Raw genomic sequence first — 15,214 nt, forward strand, 5'->3', positions numbered from 1 at the left:
TGCACTTGTTTGCGTGCACCAGCTTCTTTTCAATCTTATTTTTTTCCAATTACGTCTTTCTTTACCAATCCACTCGAAGTTGATTTGTTCTTTTTCAATCTTTTTATCTTTCATTGATGGCAGATGTAGGGTCATCTCCCATCCATCCTTCTCCACTTCAACCCACCCACTCTTCCCCACCGTATGAAAGGCTATCAAGATGAATGAGCGAGCTAAAGCGGGCGATGAGGTCTTTATTCCACCCTTCGCCATTTCAATTACTCATCTTCTCCTGTTTTATCATCCATTAATTCACACATTATCTGTTGCATTCCCTCTGTGATGTTGGTTTTAACTTCATTTTTCATACAATTTACCTCCCTTTCTTACACACTAGAATTTTCTGGCTGACTTACAAAAACGTTTCAGTCTTTATTTCAATAAAAAGAAGTATCATATTTTTGGGGAATCTAGTTTTTTGTCTTATTAAAGCTCCACAGTATTATCCATCCATTTCCAACACCGCTAATCCTTCTCAGGTTCATGGGGTACTAAGGCCGATCTCAGCCGAAAGACCGACTACACCCTGAACTGGTTGGCGGTCTTTCACAGGGAACATACAACCATTCCCACTCACATTCACACTGTCAGTGACTGGTAAGTGAACCCACGCTGTCCAGACCAGAATCAACCAATTGTACCACGTGACCATCTGTGATCTCTACAGTATTACCAACAACATATTAGACGTAATTTCGTATTCTAGCTTTTTAGCTTTTTATCATCTCAAGCTTTTTTTTTTTAGTTAGTTCTAACTCATTCCTTTATTTTATTTGATGAACTGGTATTTCCTCAAGACAAAAAAATTGCAAGATTTATGGCTTCTATCCTTCCATTTTCTGAGCTGCTTATCCTCATGAGGATCACAGGACTGCTGGAGCCAATCCCTTCCACTGTGCTTCGTTTTACTTTTCTTCTTTGGTGGTTCTTCCATTGCGCAATATGAATAATATACTTGTTTCCTTGTAGAACTTGCTTGTAGACTACCATATTATGCAATGAATACTCCACTCTTTTCAACTAGGAAACACTTGCTGTTATACTCGGTTTATTTGCTTTTTGCACACAACAGTTCCCGATCCCCGTGAATCAACTTTTCTTCTTCTTCTCACTCACGCTTCAACCTCACACGCGCAGTCCGTTTCTCTCTCTCACATCAACACAACCACACACCTGTACAAAACCTGCAACACCAGAAATGAAAGTTTTTTGCTAATATAAATCAACATTTGCCGCTGCGCTAAACATCTTGCCTGCTGCAACAAAAATCTTTGATGCAGGCTACGTTTTGGAATTCCCCAGCTTTGGGTTTACCCCACATTAGATTAGACTAGCACCATTCTGGGCAAAAGCAAATGGAACTACCTGTTGAAAAAAAAAAAAGGACATTTTCGGAATCCGTATGATTTGTGGTATATGGCCGTATATGTAAGATTCACCACAAAATCCATATGAACTACGGCTAATCCGTAGAATTTGACAGGTATGCTTTTATCTGTCTTTAACTTTAACATAGATTAGATAGTATGTGAATTGTGTATCTTATCTGCTGACTTTATTTGATTGCTTGTTTTGACTATCTGCAGCCTGACGGGTGAACAATTCCTGTGCGTCCTGTGGGCCGGTCTCAAGCCCAGATAAATGCAGAGGGTTGCGGCAGGAAGGGCATCCGGCGTAAAGCTGTGCCAAACATATATGAGCGTTCATCAAAAGAATTCAAGAAACAGATAGGTCGTGGCCCGGGCTAACTACGCCCCCGGCACTGTTAATCTGCAAGGTGTAGGTAGAAATTCAGATAGTCTAGGTCGAAGACAAAAAATAGGAGGAAAGTGGCTTAGTCGCCAGAAGAAGAAGAGGCATGCACAGACCCTACAACCCTGTACAGGGACTTTGAATGTTGGGACTATGACAGGAAAATCTTAGGAGTTAGTTGACATGATGATTAGGAGAAAGGTTGATGTATTGTGCACCCAAGAGAGCAAGTGGAAAGGGAGTAAGGCTAGATGTTTAGGAACAGGGTTTAAATTATTTTACCATTAAAGTAGATGGAAAGAGAAATGGAGCAGGGGTTATTTTAAAGGAAGAGCTGGCTAAGAATGTCTTGGAGGTGAAAAGAGTATCAGATTGAGTGATGAGGCTGAAACTTGAAATTGACGGTGTTATCTATAATGTGATTAGCGGCCATGCCCCACAGGTAGGATGTGACCGAGAGATTGAAAGAGAAATTCTGTAAGGAACTAGACAAAGTAGTCCTGAGCATCCCAAAGAGAGAGTTGTGATTGGGGCTGATTTCAATTGACATGTTGGCGAAGGAAACAGGGGCGATGAAGAAGGGATTGGTAAGTACGGCTTTCAGCAAAGGAACTTTGAGGGTCAGATGGTGGTGGACTTCACAAAAAGGATGGAATTGGCAGTGGTGAACAATTATTTCCAGAAAAGACAGGAACATAGAATGACCTACAAGAGCGGAGGTAGAAGCAAGCAAATGGATTATGTTTTGTGCGATGATGTAATCTGAAGAAAGTTACTGATTGTAAAGTAGTGGTGGGGAAGAGTGTAGCTCAATAGCATATGATGGTGGTGTGTAGGATGACGCTGGTAGTGGGTGGGAAGATTAAGAATACAAAGGTAGAGCAGAGAATCAGGAGGTGAAATTTGAGAAAGGAATAATGTTGTGTGGCATTTCGGCTCTAGATGGACAGGAAGAGCTCGCGGAAGACTGGAATACTACAGCCAAGGTACTCAGAGTGGCAGGCAGTAGAGTACTTTGGGTCCCTTCTGGTAGGAAAGTTGGAAGGAGACTTGGTGGTGGAACCCCAAAATACAGGAAGTCATCCAAGGAAAGAGATTAGCGAAGAAGAAGTGGGACATGGAGAGGACTTAGGAGAGGTGGAAGGAATACATTGAGTTGAGACGTAGGTCAAAGGTAGAGGTGGCAAAGGCTAAACAAGAGGCATATGATAACGTACACCAGGATGGATACGAAAGAAGGAGAAAACGATCTCTACAAGTTGGCCAGACAGAGGGATAGAGATGGGAAGGATGTGCAGCATGTAAAGGTGATTAAGGATAGTGATGGAAACGTATTGACTGGTGCCACTAGTGTGCTCAGTAGATGGAAAGAGTACTGTGAGAAGTTAATGAAGAAAATGGGAGAGTAGGTAGAGTAGAAGAGGCAAGCTTTAAAGACCAGGATGTGGCAATGATTAGTAAGGGGGAAGCTAAAAAGGCACTAAACAGGATGAAAAATGGAAAGACAGTTGGTCCTGATGACATACCAGTGGAGGTATAGAAGAAATTTGGAGAGGTGGCTCTGGAAGTTTTGACCAACTTATTCAATAGAATACTAGTGGGAGAGAAGATGCCTGAAGAATGGAGGAAATGTGGGCTAGTTCCCATTTTTAAGAGCAAAGATGATGTTCAGAACTGTGGAAGCTACAGAGGAATAAAGGTGATGAGCCACACAATGAAGTTATGGGAAAGAGTAGTGGAGACTAGACTCAGGACAGAAGTATCTGCAAGCAACAGCATGGTTTCATACCTAGAAAGAGTACCAAAGATGCATTATTTGCCTTGAGGATGCTCGTGGAAAAGTAAAGAGACGATCGGAAGGAGCTCCATTGTGTCTTTGTAGACCGAGAGAAAGCCCATGACAGAGTACTAAGAGAGGAACTGTGGTACTGCATGCGTAAGTCTGATGTGGCGGAGAAATATGTTAGAATAGTACAGGACAGTTATGAGGGCGTGTCAGAAGAATTTAAGGTGGAGGTGGGACCTCATCAGGGATGCGCGCTGTGTCCCTTCCTGTTTGCGGTAGTAATGGATAGGCTGACAGATGAGGTCAGACTGGTATCCCCTTGGACTATGATGTTTGCAGATCATATTGTGATCTGCAGTGAAAGCAGGGAGCAGGCGGAGGAACAATTAGAAAGATGGAGGTACGCACTGGAAAGGAGAGGAATGAAGATTAGCCGAAGTAAAACAGAATATATGTGCATGAATGTGAGGTGCGGAGGACGAAGAGTGAAGCTCCAGGGAGAAGACATAGCGAGGGTGGACGACTTCAAATATTTGGGGTCAACAATACAGAGCAATTCAGAGTGTGGTAAGGAAGTGAAGAAACGGGTCCAAGCAGGGTGTAACAGTTGGTAGAAAGTGTCTGGTGTTCCTCGAGACTCTGCAAGGATGAAGGGCAAAGTTTATAAAACAGTGGTGAGGCCGGCCATGATCAACGGATGGTGGTACTGAAGAAACAACAGGTAGCAGAGTTGGAGGTAGCAGAAATGAAGACGTTGAGGTTCTCGCTCGGAGTGAGCAGGTTGGATAGGATTAGAAATGAGCTCATTAGAGGGACAGCCAAAGTTGAATGGTCACTGTATATACATATATTTTAGATACGGTTTCCCTCAGAGGGCTGTTATGACTGTGAAACTATAAAAATCATTAATAGTCTCATCATATTTATAGCCGAAAGTTGTGAACTAGTCTTGGAATCAGAAATCAAGGGAAGTGTTTTACAATCATTGTTCATGTTTGGTAACACAAAAATGCTTAGATCTCATTGTTATAACTTATGATCTATGACACTTTGAAATTTTGGGACAGATTTTCACAAGAATCGTGGAAGTTCACACACACACACACACACACACACACACACACACACACACACACACACACATATATGTATATCGCAGAATCAGCTTTATCTGCTAAGTATCAACAGGGAATTTTTCTCTGGTAGATGGACAGAAAATTCCATAACTAACTTTTGAAGTCACAGAGATTACATTTGTTTGACTGTTTAGGACATAGGTGTCAAACTCAATCCCCAAGATCGAGCCCGCCACATTATTTTATGTGGCTCGCGCAGCCAAATAATCAGTGTGTACTTCCAGGATTCTTGTAAAATCTGTACCAAAATTCCATCCATGCATCCATCCATCCATCCATCCATCCATCCATCCATCCATCCATCCATCCATCCATCCATCCATCCATCTTTTCCGGGTCGTAGTGGCAGTGGCTTTAGCAGCCTTTAGCCACTTCATGTAGCTCTTCTGGAGGGATCTCGAGGTGTTTCCAGGCCAGCCAAGAGAAATAGTCTCTCCAGCGTGACCTTGGTTGTCTCCGGTGTTTCATTCGAGTGGGACCTGCCCGGAACACCTCACCAGGTAAGGGTCCGGGAGATATCCCGATCAGATGCCTCACCTTATGACTGAGCTTCTAACCCATCTCTAAGGGACAGCCCGGACACCCTGTGGAGGAAACTCATTACAGCCACTTGTATCTGGGATCTGGATGAGTTTAGGAACGTAGATAGATTGGTTAGTTGAGAGCTGCGCCTTTCAATTTAGCTCCCTCTTTTCCACAACGGACCGACTTCCCGACGGAGTCTCCTCTCCAGCACGCCTGAATAGACCTTATCAAGGAGGCTGAGGACTGTGATCCCGCGTAGCTGGAACACACCCTTCAGTCCCCCTTCTTATAAAGTCCCATCCCAGTCTGCCAATCCACAGACACTGTCCTTGATGTCCATGCGATGTTGGAGAAGCGTGTCAACCAGGACAGCACCACAACATCCAGAGACTTTAGGAACTCCGGGCAAATCTCATCCACCCCCAGGGCCCTGCAACCGAGGAGCTTTTTAACCACCTTAGTGACTACAACCTCGAAGATAGAAGAGCCCGTCTCAGAGAACCCAGACTCTGCTTCCTCATGGGAAGTTGGAACATAGCAAGTTGAGGTCAGCAGTGCCCCATCACTATATGCTGTTTTGACAGTGCACTCTTTCCCCTCCTGAGACGCCGGATGGTGGATGAGAATTTCCTCAAAACCATCTTAAAGTCGTTCTCTATGGCCTCACTGAACTCTTTCCACGCCTGAGTTTTTGCCTGAGCGACCACCAACGCTGCATTCTGCTTGGCCAGCCGGTACCTATTAGCTTCTTCAAGAGTCCCACAGGCCAGAAATGCCCGATAGGACTCCTTCTTCAGCTTGACGGAATCCCTCACTGTTGGTGTCCATCAATGCCTTTGGGAGCTGGTGCCACGATAGGCACCGAACACCTTGCGGCCACAGCTCTAATCGGTCGGCTCAGCAAAGGAGGCGTGGAACATTGTCCACTCTGACTCAATGTCCCCTGCCTCCCCGAAACATAAGAAAAGTTATTTCAGAGGTAGGAGTTGAAATTCCCTTTGACAGGGGAATCTGCCACCCGTTCCCAGCAGATCCTCACAATACGTTTGGGCCTTCCACATCAGACCGGCATCTTACCCTATAATCGGAGCAAAATCAACACCTGGTGGTAATCAGTTGACAGTGCCGCCCCTTTCTGCACCCAAGTGTCCGAGACATGCGCCTGCAACACCGATGACACGACCACAAATTCGATCACCAAACTGCGACCTCGGGTGTCCTGGTGCCAAGTGCACATGTGGACACCCTTATTCCTGAACATGGTATTCGTTGTGGACAATCTGTGATGAGCACAGAAGCCCAGTAACAGAACACCACTTGGGTTCTGATTGGTGGGACCGTTCTTCCCGATCATGCCCTCCCAGGTCTCACTGTGATTGCCCATGTAGGCATTGAAGTCCACTCAATGTCCCCTCCATACCCCAGAACATGAGCAAAGCTCATTCCCCTCCTTCTGACAGGGGATTCTGCCAAACATCCCCAGCAGACCCTCACGATACCTTTGGGCCTGCCAAGTCAGACCGGGATTTTCTGACACCACCAAAGCCAAATCATCACCAGGTAGTGATTAGTTGACAGCTCCGCGACTATCTTCACCTGAGTGTCCAAAACAGGCAGTTGCAAATCTGATGACACAACCACAGAGTCAATCATCAAACTGTGACCTAGGGTGTCCTGGTGTCAAGTCCGAGTGTGGACATTCTGATGCTTGAACATGATGTTCTTTATGAGCACAGAAGTCCACTAAGAGGGCAGGTTCTGATCAGGGGGGGGCAGGGGCATGCTTGCCAATCACTCCCTTCTGGGTCTCAGTGTAATTGCCCAAGTCCCCCAGCAAAACAATGGAGTCCCCAGTGACAACATTCTGCAACATTCCCTCTAAAACAGTGATTCCCAGACACAGCAAATAAATCCTCTTCTATTAGATGGCAGATAGTGTATAATTGACTTGTTTATTCATTTTTTGTGACAATATTATTTTTTGGTGTGTTGTGAGATTTAAGATATGTGAGATGTAAAATATGTGACTTGGCTTCATAAAGGTTGGGAGTCACTTCTCAAAACTGCTGTGTTGTTCGGTGCATACAACTGTCAGGACCCGTACCCTCAACCGAAGGTACAGGGAAGCTAGCCTTTCATTCACTTGGGTGAACCCCAACATACAGGTGCCAAATAATATCTATACTCACATCTGCTCGATGCCTCTTACAGTGGGCAACTCCAGAGTAGAAGAGAGTCCAACCCCTCTCAAGAGGACTGGTACCAGAACACAACCCTTGTGTGGAAGCGAGCACGACTATTTCTAGTTGGAACTTCTTGACTTCAAAAATCAGCTTGGACTCCTTTCCTGCCAGAGTTGTGACATTCCATGTCCCTAGAGCCAGCTTCTGTATCTGGGGTTTGGACAGTGATGGAGCCTTTCCCAGCGATCTTAGGGCAGGAGGCAGGGTACACCCTGGACTGGTTTCCAGCCATTCGGTGCGAACATATAAACAAACAACCTGTCACACTCAGTCATACCTATGGGCAATTTAAAGTCTGCAATTAATCCATGTTTTTGGGATATGGGAGGAAACTGGAGTTTGTCTGAAAATGCCACACATTTCCAGTCCAGGCATCTTAATGGCATGATGGTGCGTTAAATTACAAATAATTTTGTCCAGATTTGATTTAATTTTCAGTCATAAAATCTGTTTCAGTGACACTCCAGCATGTGATTCTCTGGTATGGTTGCTTGACAACACTAATCAACAGCTGGCCATTATCTTAATTGATGACTTTCCAAATGCAGATTTAATAAAATGATTATATTGTATGGAAATTACATATAAAATAGACTAAACTGAGCTAATCATCTTGATCGATATTGGCTGATAATTTGCTCATCAGCTTTAATGTAATAATTCACTGATCTGATTAATTACATCATTGATTGGTTCCACTACAGACATTTATGCTGTGTTGCTGCATTGCTACGTAGCTGTTGTCTATAATATATTTGAATCCGAAAGCCTTTTTATCTTTAGGCTCTTGTCACCACGGCAATGACAACAACAATAGAACGTGTGTGTTGGTAAAAAAAAAGAAGACATTTTTTGATTCAAATATTGCTCAAGATGTATTCACATACTTTTAATAAGAGCACTAATGGTTGTATGTAAACATACCGGTGTTCTGGCGAATCATCTAAAGTTCCAGTGTTTGTGAAGTAATTACAATAAAGTAAGGTAATTTCATTGACAGAATGTTAGCACCCATAATTTCTGTCATCTTTAACATCACCTGACGAGGGCCAATCCCAGCTATTGTAGGGCAGGAGGCGGGGTACATCGTGAACTGGTTGCCAGCCAATCGCAGGGTACCTTGAAATAAATAACCATTTGCATTCACAATCACATCGAAGGGCAATTCAGTCTCGAATGGTCAAGCATCAGGTCTTTCAAATGAGTCATCTATGTCACAAGCAAAGATTTCTCTCTTCCCTTTCTACTTTGAAGCAGAGCTCTCAAAATGACAAATGTGTGCTCTCGCGAGAGTTTACTACACAAAGACAACCAATCAAAGGAAAGGGGATGGTCTTCGCAAAATCAGAATAAGAATCATCTTTGTTTTGCTAAATATGTAAAAAAAACTCAAGGAATTTGACTCCGATAGTTGGAGTTGGTCTTGTACAACAACAGTCAATTAATGGAGAATACTTTTGAGATTTAAAGACATTGCAAAAACAGATATGGTGCAACAAAAGGTTGTTAGTAATCTGAAATGACGGTACACTTTTTTTTTTTTTGACAATTGTGCAAAAAGATGAAGAGTCCTGTAGAAATTAGGCCAGATTGAATAGCTAATAGAGCAATTGTCCAATGTAATGACCATTGTCCAAAAGGGGCCAAGACTTCAAGAAATATATGCAGTTTACAGTGACTAGTAGTGCGATAATCTGGGACAACGTTACTCAGTTAGGGGCCGCCGTTCATGCTCGAAAAAGCGATTGACATAGCCTGCTCCCATGAGTTATCAAAAGTGCAGCTAAAGGCTATGGCTAGCGACAGCCACGAGTTTCACATTATCCACGACAAACCTGGAAAGCAAAGTTTCATACAGACAGCCCAAAGACCTGCGTAAAGATATGTAACAAGGGTGGAGGATACCACAGTAAATCAGCAGAATGCCCGGCAAAAGGTTAACAATGCCTGAAGTGTCGAAAAATTCAACCACTATGCAAAAGTATGCAAAACCAAGTCTCACACCCCAGGTAAAATAGTGCACAAAGAAATCCACACAGTTCAAAAACATGATGGGGAAGATGACCCGAAGCTGTTTGTGGACACTGTCACTATAGAGAGGGATGATGAGGAACGTGCATATGCAAACATGGGTTTGGGGTCACAGAAGAGACAATTTACTTTTATGTTAGATACCGGTGCACAAATAAGCACTATACCAGTAAAAGACTTTAATGCGTTGATGCTTAACACACAATTGATGACTACCGACCGCAGGTTAAAAGGGTTATGGCGGACATGCGCTGGAAGTGAATGGCTTCTGTGAACTAACAAGCAGATACAAAGCAAAGCCAACAACAGAGAGTTTCTATATAGTGAAATGCAAAGGTCTGCCAATCCTTGGCTTCAAAGCTTGCAAAGCCCTGGGCCTCATCAAACTGGTGTATGGGGTCAACTTTAGAAAAACAAAGCTGGGGCAGACACCAACCTCTGAGCCGTGCTTAACCGCACTAGAGAGAGAGGCATACGCCTGAACCCACACAAATGCCACATCTGTGTTTCTGAAGTGAGTTACTTTGGCCACAAGCTCACAGCCGACGGTCTGAAACCAGATCCACTCAAGGTGAAAGCCATCAGAGACATGCCACCACCAAATAGTGAGGCAGAGCTCGAAACTATGCTTGCCATGGTTACTTACCTGGCAAGATTTGAACCCAATCTAGCTGATGTGTGCGCACCACTTAGACAACTGCAAGTTCAAGTGGAGCGCGACACATGAAAATGCATTCCAGAAGATGAATCATCACTGCAGAGCCAGGGCCAGTGTTAGCCTACTTTAACCCTGGAAAAGAGGGAACACTACAAGTGGATGCATCAAAACATTGTCTAAGTGCAACCATCATCTAGGGTTAGGGCAGGCCATGCATCCAGGCTGCTCAACAGAACTGAACAAAATTATACACAGTTTGAAAAGGAAATCTATGCAATCCTGTACGGGTGTAAGAGGTTCCATGAATATCTCTACAGGCGAAACATCCGATTACAAACCACTGGAGACCATACTTTGAAAAACCCTAGCTCTTGCACCACCCTGCTTACAGTGCATCATCCTTGCTTTGCAAAAGTACAGCATACAGTGAAGAAAATAAGTATTTGAACACCCTACTATAGTGCAAGTTCTCCCACTTAGAAATCATGGAGGGGTCTGAAATTTTCATCGCAGGTGCATTTCCATTGTGAGAGAGATAATCCAAAAAGAAAAATCCAGAAATCACAATGTATGTTTTTTTTCACAATTTATTTGTGTGATACAGCTTCAAATAAGTATTTGAACACCTGTCTATCAGCTATAATTCTGACCCTCAAAGACTACCTTTGAAAGTCCTGCATAAAGACACCTGTCCACCCCATACAATCAGTCAGACTCAAACGTGTAACATGGCCAAGAAGACCAAAGAGCTGTCCAAAGACACCAGAGACAAAATTGTACAACTCCATATGGCTGGAAAGGGCTACGGAGAAATTGCCAAGCAGCTTGGTGAAAAAAGTTCCACTGTTGGAGCAATCATTAAAAAATGGAAGAAGCTAAACATGACGGTCAATCTCAATCGGGGTAGAGCCCCATGCAAGATATTACCTCGTGGGGTCTCAATGATCCTTAGAAATGTGAGGAATCACCCCAGGACTACACGACAGGACTTGGTCAATGACCTGAAAAGAGCTGGGACCACCATTTCCAAGGGGATTGATGATAAAACACTAATACATCATAGTTTGAAATCATGCATGGCACGGAAGGTTCCCCTGCTTAAACCAGCAAATGTCAAGGCCCGTCTTATGTTTGTCAGTGACCATTTGGATGATACAGAGGAGTTTTGTGGTCAGATGAGACCAAAATGGAACTCTTTGGTCATAATTCCACTAACCATGTTTGGAGGAAGACGAATGATGAGTTCCATCCCAAGAACACCATCCCTACTGTGAAGCATGGGGGTGGTAGCATCATACTTTGGAGGTGTTTTTCTGCGCATGGGACAGGACGACTGCACTGTATTAAGGAGAGGATGACCACGGCCATGTATTGTGAGATTTTGGGGAACAACCTCTTTCCCTCAGTCAGAGCATTGAAGATGGGTCGTGGCTGGGTCTTTCAATATGACAATGGCCCGAAGCACACAGCCAGGAAAATCAAGGAGTGGCTCTGTAAGAAGCATATCAAGGTTCTGGAGTGGCCTAGCCAGTCTACAGAACTAAACCCAATAGAAAATCTTTGGAGGGAGATGAAACTGCATGTTTCTCAGTGACAGCCCAGAAAGCTGTCTGATCTAGAGAAGAGCTGTGTGGAGGAGTGTGCCAAAATCCCTCCTGCAGTGTGTGCAAACCTGGTGAACAACGACAGGAAATGTTTGACCTCTGTAATTCCAAACAAAGGCTACTGTACCAAATATTAACAATTGTTTTTTTCTCAGGTGTTAAAGTACTTATTTGCAGCTGTATCACACAAATAAAATGTTAAAAAATCGTACATTGTGATTTCTGGAGTTTTCTTTTTAGATTATCTTTCTCACAGTGGACATGCACCTACGCTGAAAATTTCAGACCCCTCCATGATTTCTAAATGGGAGAACTTGTAATATATCAGGGTGTTCAAATACTTATTTTCTTTGCCGTAACTCTCATCCACAGATAAAGCAAAGAGATCCTGGTGGCTGACAGACTGTCGAGAAAATCCTTGGATGAAGAGGATGAGTCTGTAACCAAGGCTATGGAGACACAAGTCCACACTGTCATCAGCACACCCCCAGTAAGTGCTGATAGGCTGGATGACATCAGGGCACAGACAGCTCAGGATGAGCAACTCTCCACTCTAAAGCAAGTCATTTGGTCAGGCTGGCCAGAGACCCGAAGACAACGTCACCCACTCATCAGTGAGTACTGGAACCACCGTGATGAGATCACAGAAGCTGATGGGATCCTGCTAAAGGGTCAGAAAATAATCATTCCACACATGCTCAGACCACACATGCTAAAATGCATTCACACAGGACATCTTAGTGTCGAGAAAAGCAAACACAGGGCAAGAGACGTGAAGTTTTGGCCAGGGATGGGACAACAGTTTGAAGAAACAGTGAAAAAGTGTGACATATGTCAACCACACCACAGTTCCAGTATTAGGGAACCTATGCTGCCACATACCATCGCAGAGACCCCATGGGCTACTGTAGGAACTGATCTATTCACATGGAACTCTGAAAAGTACATACAGTAATCATCTGTGATTACCTCAGCAGGTACTTTGAAATAGAGCATCTGCACAACATCACCACAGCTGCTGTTATCCAGAAGATAAAAGTGTCACGATGCGGGGCTCAAGGGTGGACCCAAATGCACGACTCCAGAGACAGCAGACAGTACAGAGGAAACCTTTATTCGGTCCGAGGTCTGAGATCAGGTAGACAGTCCAAACAATTCGTAGTACCAGTACGAATGGGCTTACGAGGGTGGTCAATGAACAGGCGTGGGTCGGTGCACGGAGGTCAGAAGTCGAGAAAGCAGGAGTGCGGGAACGAGGCATGAAGAGCAACGATCTAGCGGAGTATCTGTCGTCCCCCGGGTCCTATATGTACTGGGTCTAATCAAAGGTCATGAGGCGCAGGTGTGCACCTTCAGATTAGCTGGGCACGCCCAGCCCTGGCTGGAATCCAGGAGCATGACAAAAAGCAGTGTTTGCGAGTCATGGAATCGCCCGCCAGGATGTTAGCGACAATGGACCATGTTACAACTCCAGAGAATTCAAGCAGTTTGCAGAGTTGTGGGGCTTCCACCATATTACTTCAAGCCCACATTACCCACAGAGCAATGGGTTGGCAGAAGAAACTGTCCAAACTGCAAAGTGAATCCTCACCAAGGCCAAAGAGGATAAGAAGCAACCATATCTCTGTTTTCTGGAGTATAGAAACACACCTGTCGACGGTTTCAAATCACCAGGCTGTCACGTCCCATCGGAACGGGAGTAGGACCCAAATGCAGGACTCGGACGATGCAAGGTAGTTCAGGGAGAAACGTTTATTATATGCCAAGGTCGGGGATCGAGCAGGCAGTCAGGTGGAGCAGCGGTAGTTGGGACGTCGGGCAAAGAGAGCAGGTGAGCGGGCAGGCAGGAGTCGGTACATGGGAGAACGATCAAAGCAGGCAGAAGTATCAAAGGAGTCAGGCTTACAAGGTTGGTCGGAGAACAGGCGAAGGTCGGTACACACGGGTTGTCGATCAGGGATAGCGGAGCACTCGAACGGGACATGAAGCTCAACGAACTGGCGCCGACCAGTCGTTATAGGGGTCATATAAATACTCAGCATAATCAGGCTGCATGAGGCGCAGGTGTGCACCTCCCAATCAGCGCAACCGCACGGACACCCGCACAGCCCAGGCTGGAGCGGTAGGATCATGACACAGCCCAGATCTTGATGACCCCTAGACTACGTTATATCCTGCCTGCGACAACACAGCAACTCTGATCTCAGGTGGCTCCTGAAGCAACTGTCCGTGCAAGGAGTGAGAACTGTTAGCAGCGCCAGAAGTGACACAATGACAGATCCACTGCGCCGATGTCGACACTACTTGCTGGTGCACCCATCTGTTTCCAGCAGGAAGATAGGGCCTGGAAACCAACGACAGTCACTCGACCAGTTTAGACACCACGAAGCTACCACAGCCAGACCAGTGATTGCCAGTCTTTCAGATGCAACCGGTGACATCTGCTGGACAACTCCAGTTATATGCCAGAGGACCCAGATGCACAACGTCATCACAACGGGTCTGAGTGGGAGCCTAATGATGCTGAGCCTTAGCAACGCACCAGGTTTGGACGTATCATTAAGGCGAGGCAAATCCTCAACTTATAATTGGTTCATTGTAGAGGGTCTATGTGGATCGTTGCTCTTGAGAGGTGAAAAAAAAAGGATTAGTAACAATATTGTATCACGCTCTGAAATTATTGCACTGGGAAAAAAAAATATGGTATGACTTTCAAATGCCATTGAATAGTTTTTCAAATTTTTCTGAGAGCCATTTCCACAAGCACATCTTGTTTATTGTTAAATGGAGATGTAATGTTTTGGCTACGGTTATCATTTGAACCGTTATCTTGAAGGTCCTTTGACAAAGGAACACTGTTACCAGAGGTGATAGATGCACTTGTGCTAGAGTGAGGAATAAAAAGGAAGCCACATGTGAAACTCAAAAGCAAGTATCATCCCGTTATTCTTAGATTGAGCTATAGTACTTCTTGTATATAGTGCTTGTGCACCTATGTCACCGGAATCACATGACTGGCCATATTGCGGGTCAAGCAAAGCATTGTTCAATGCTAAGTCGTTTGGAGACAACACAAAAATACGTCTCCCAGAGTTTTGTCCGACACTGTAAAACATTTAGAAGGTGATAATAAACTAAGGTACGTGGAAAAATTATAGACACTTGGCATAGAGGACACATATTTAATGCCGAAGTCGATGTTTTCACCGATAAGAAAGTGGACTGTTAACCCGCTTTCGCTTGTCTTGGACAGCTAGATCTACATATGTATCTGGTGAGTAAGTAGTTGAGATTTACACAGAAGAGTTTGAAAGCGTATAAAAGTCAGGACGCATACAAATTCTTTATTGCTGGATCTGTTCTCAATCAAGAATAAATCCCACATAGCGATGGAGCAACTCAGACTTTTTCAATACAAATACGAATATTTAAATAAATGA

This window comes from Syngnathoides biaculeatus, chromosome 4 (genome assembly GCF_019802595.1).
Source record: "Syngnathoides biaculeatus isolate LvHL_M chromosome 4, ASM1980259v1, whole genome shotgun sequence".
Lineage (NCBI taxonomy): Eukaryota > Metazoa > Chordata > Actinopteri > Syngnathiformes > Syngnathidae > Syngnathoides > Syngnathoides biaculeatus.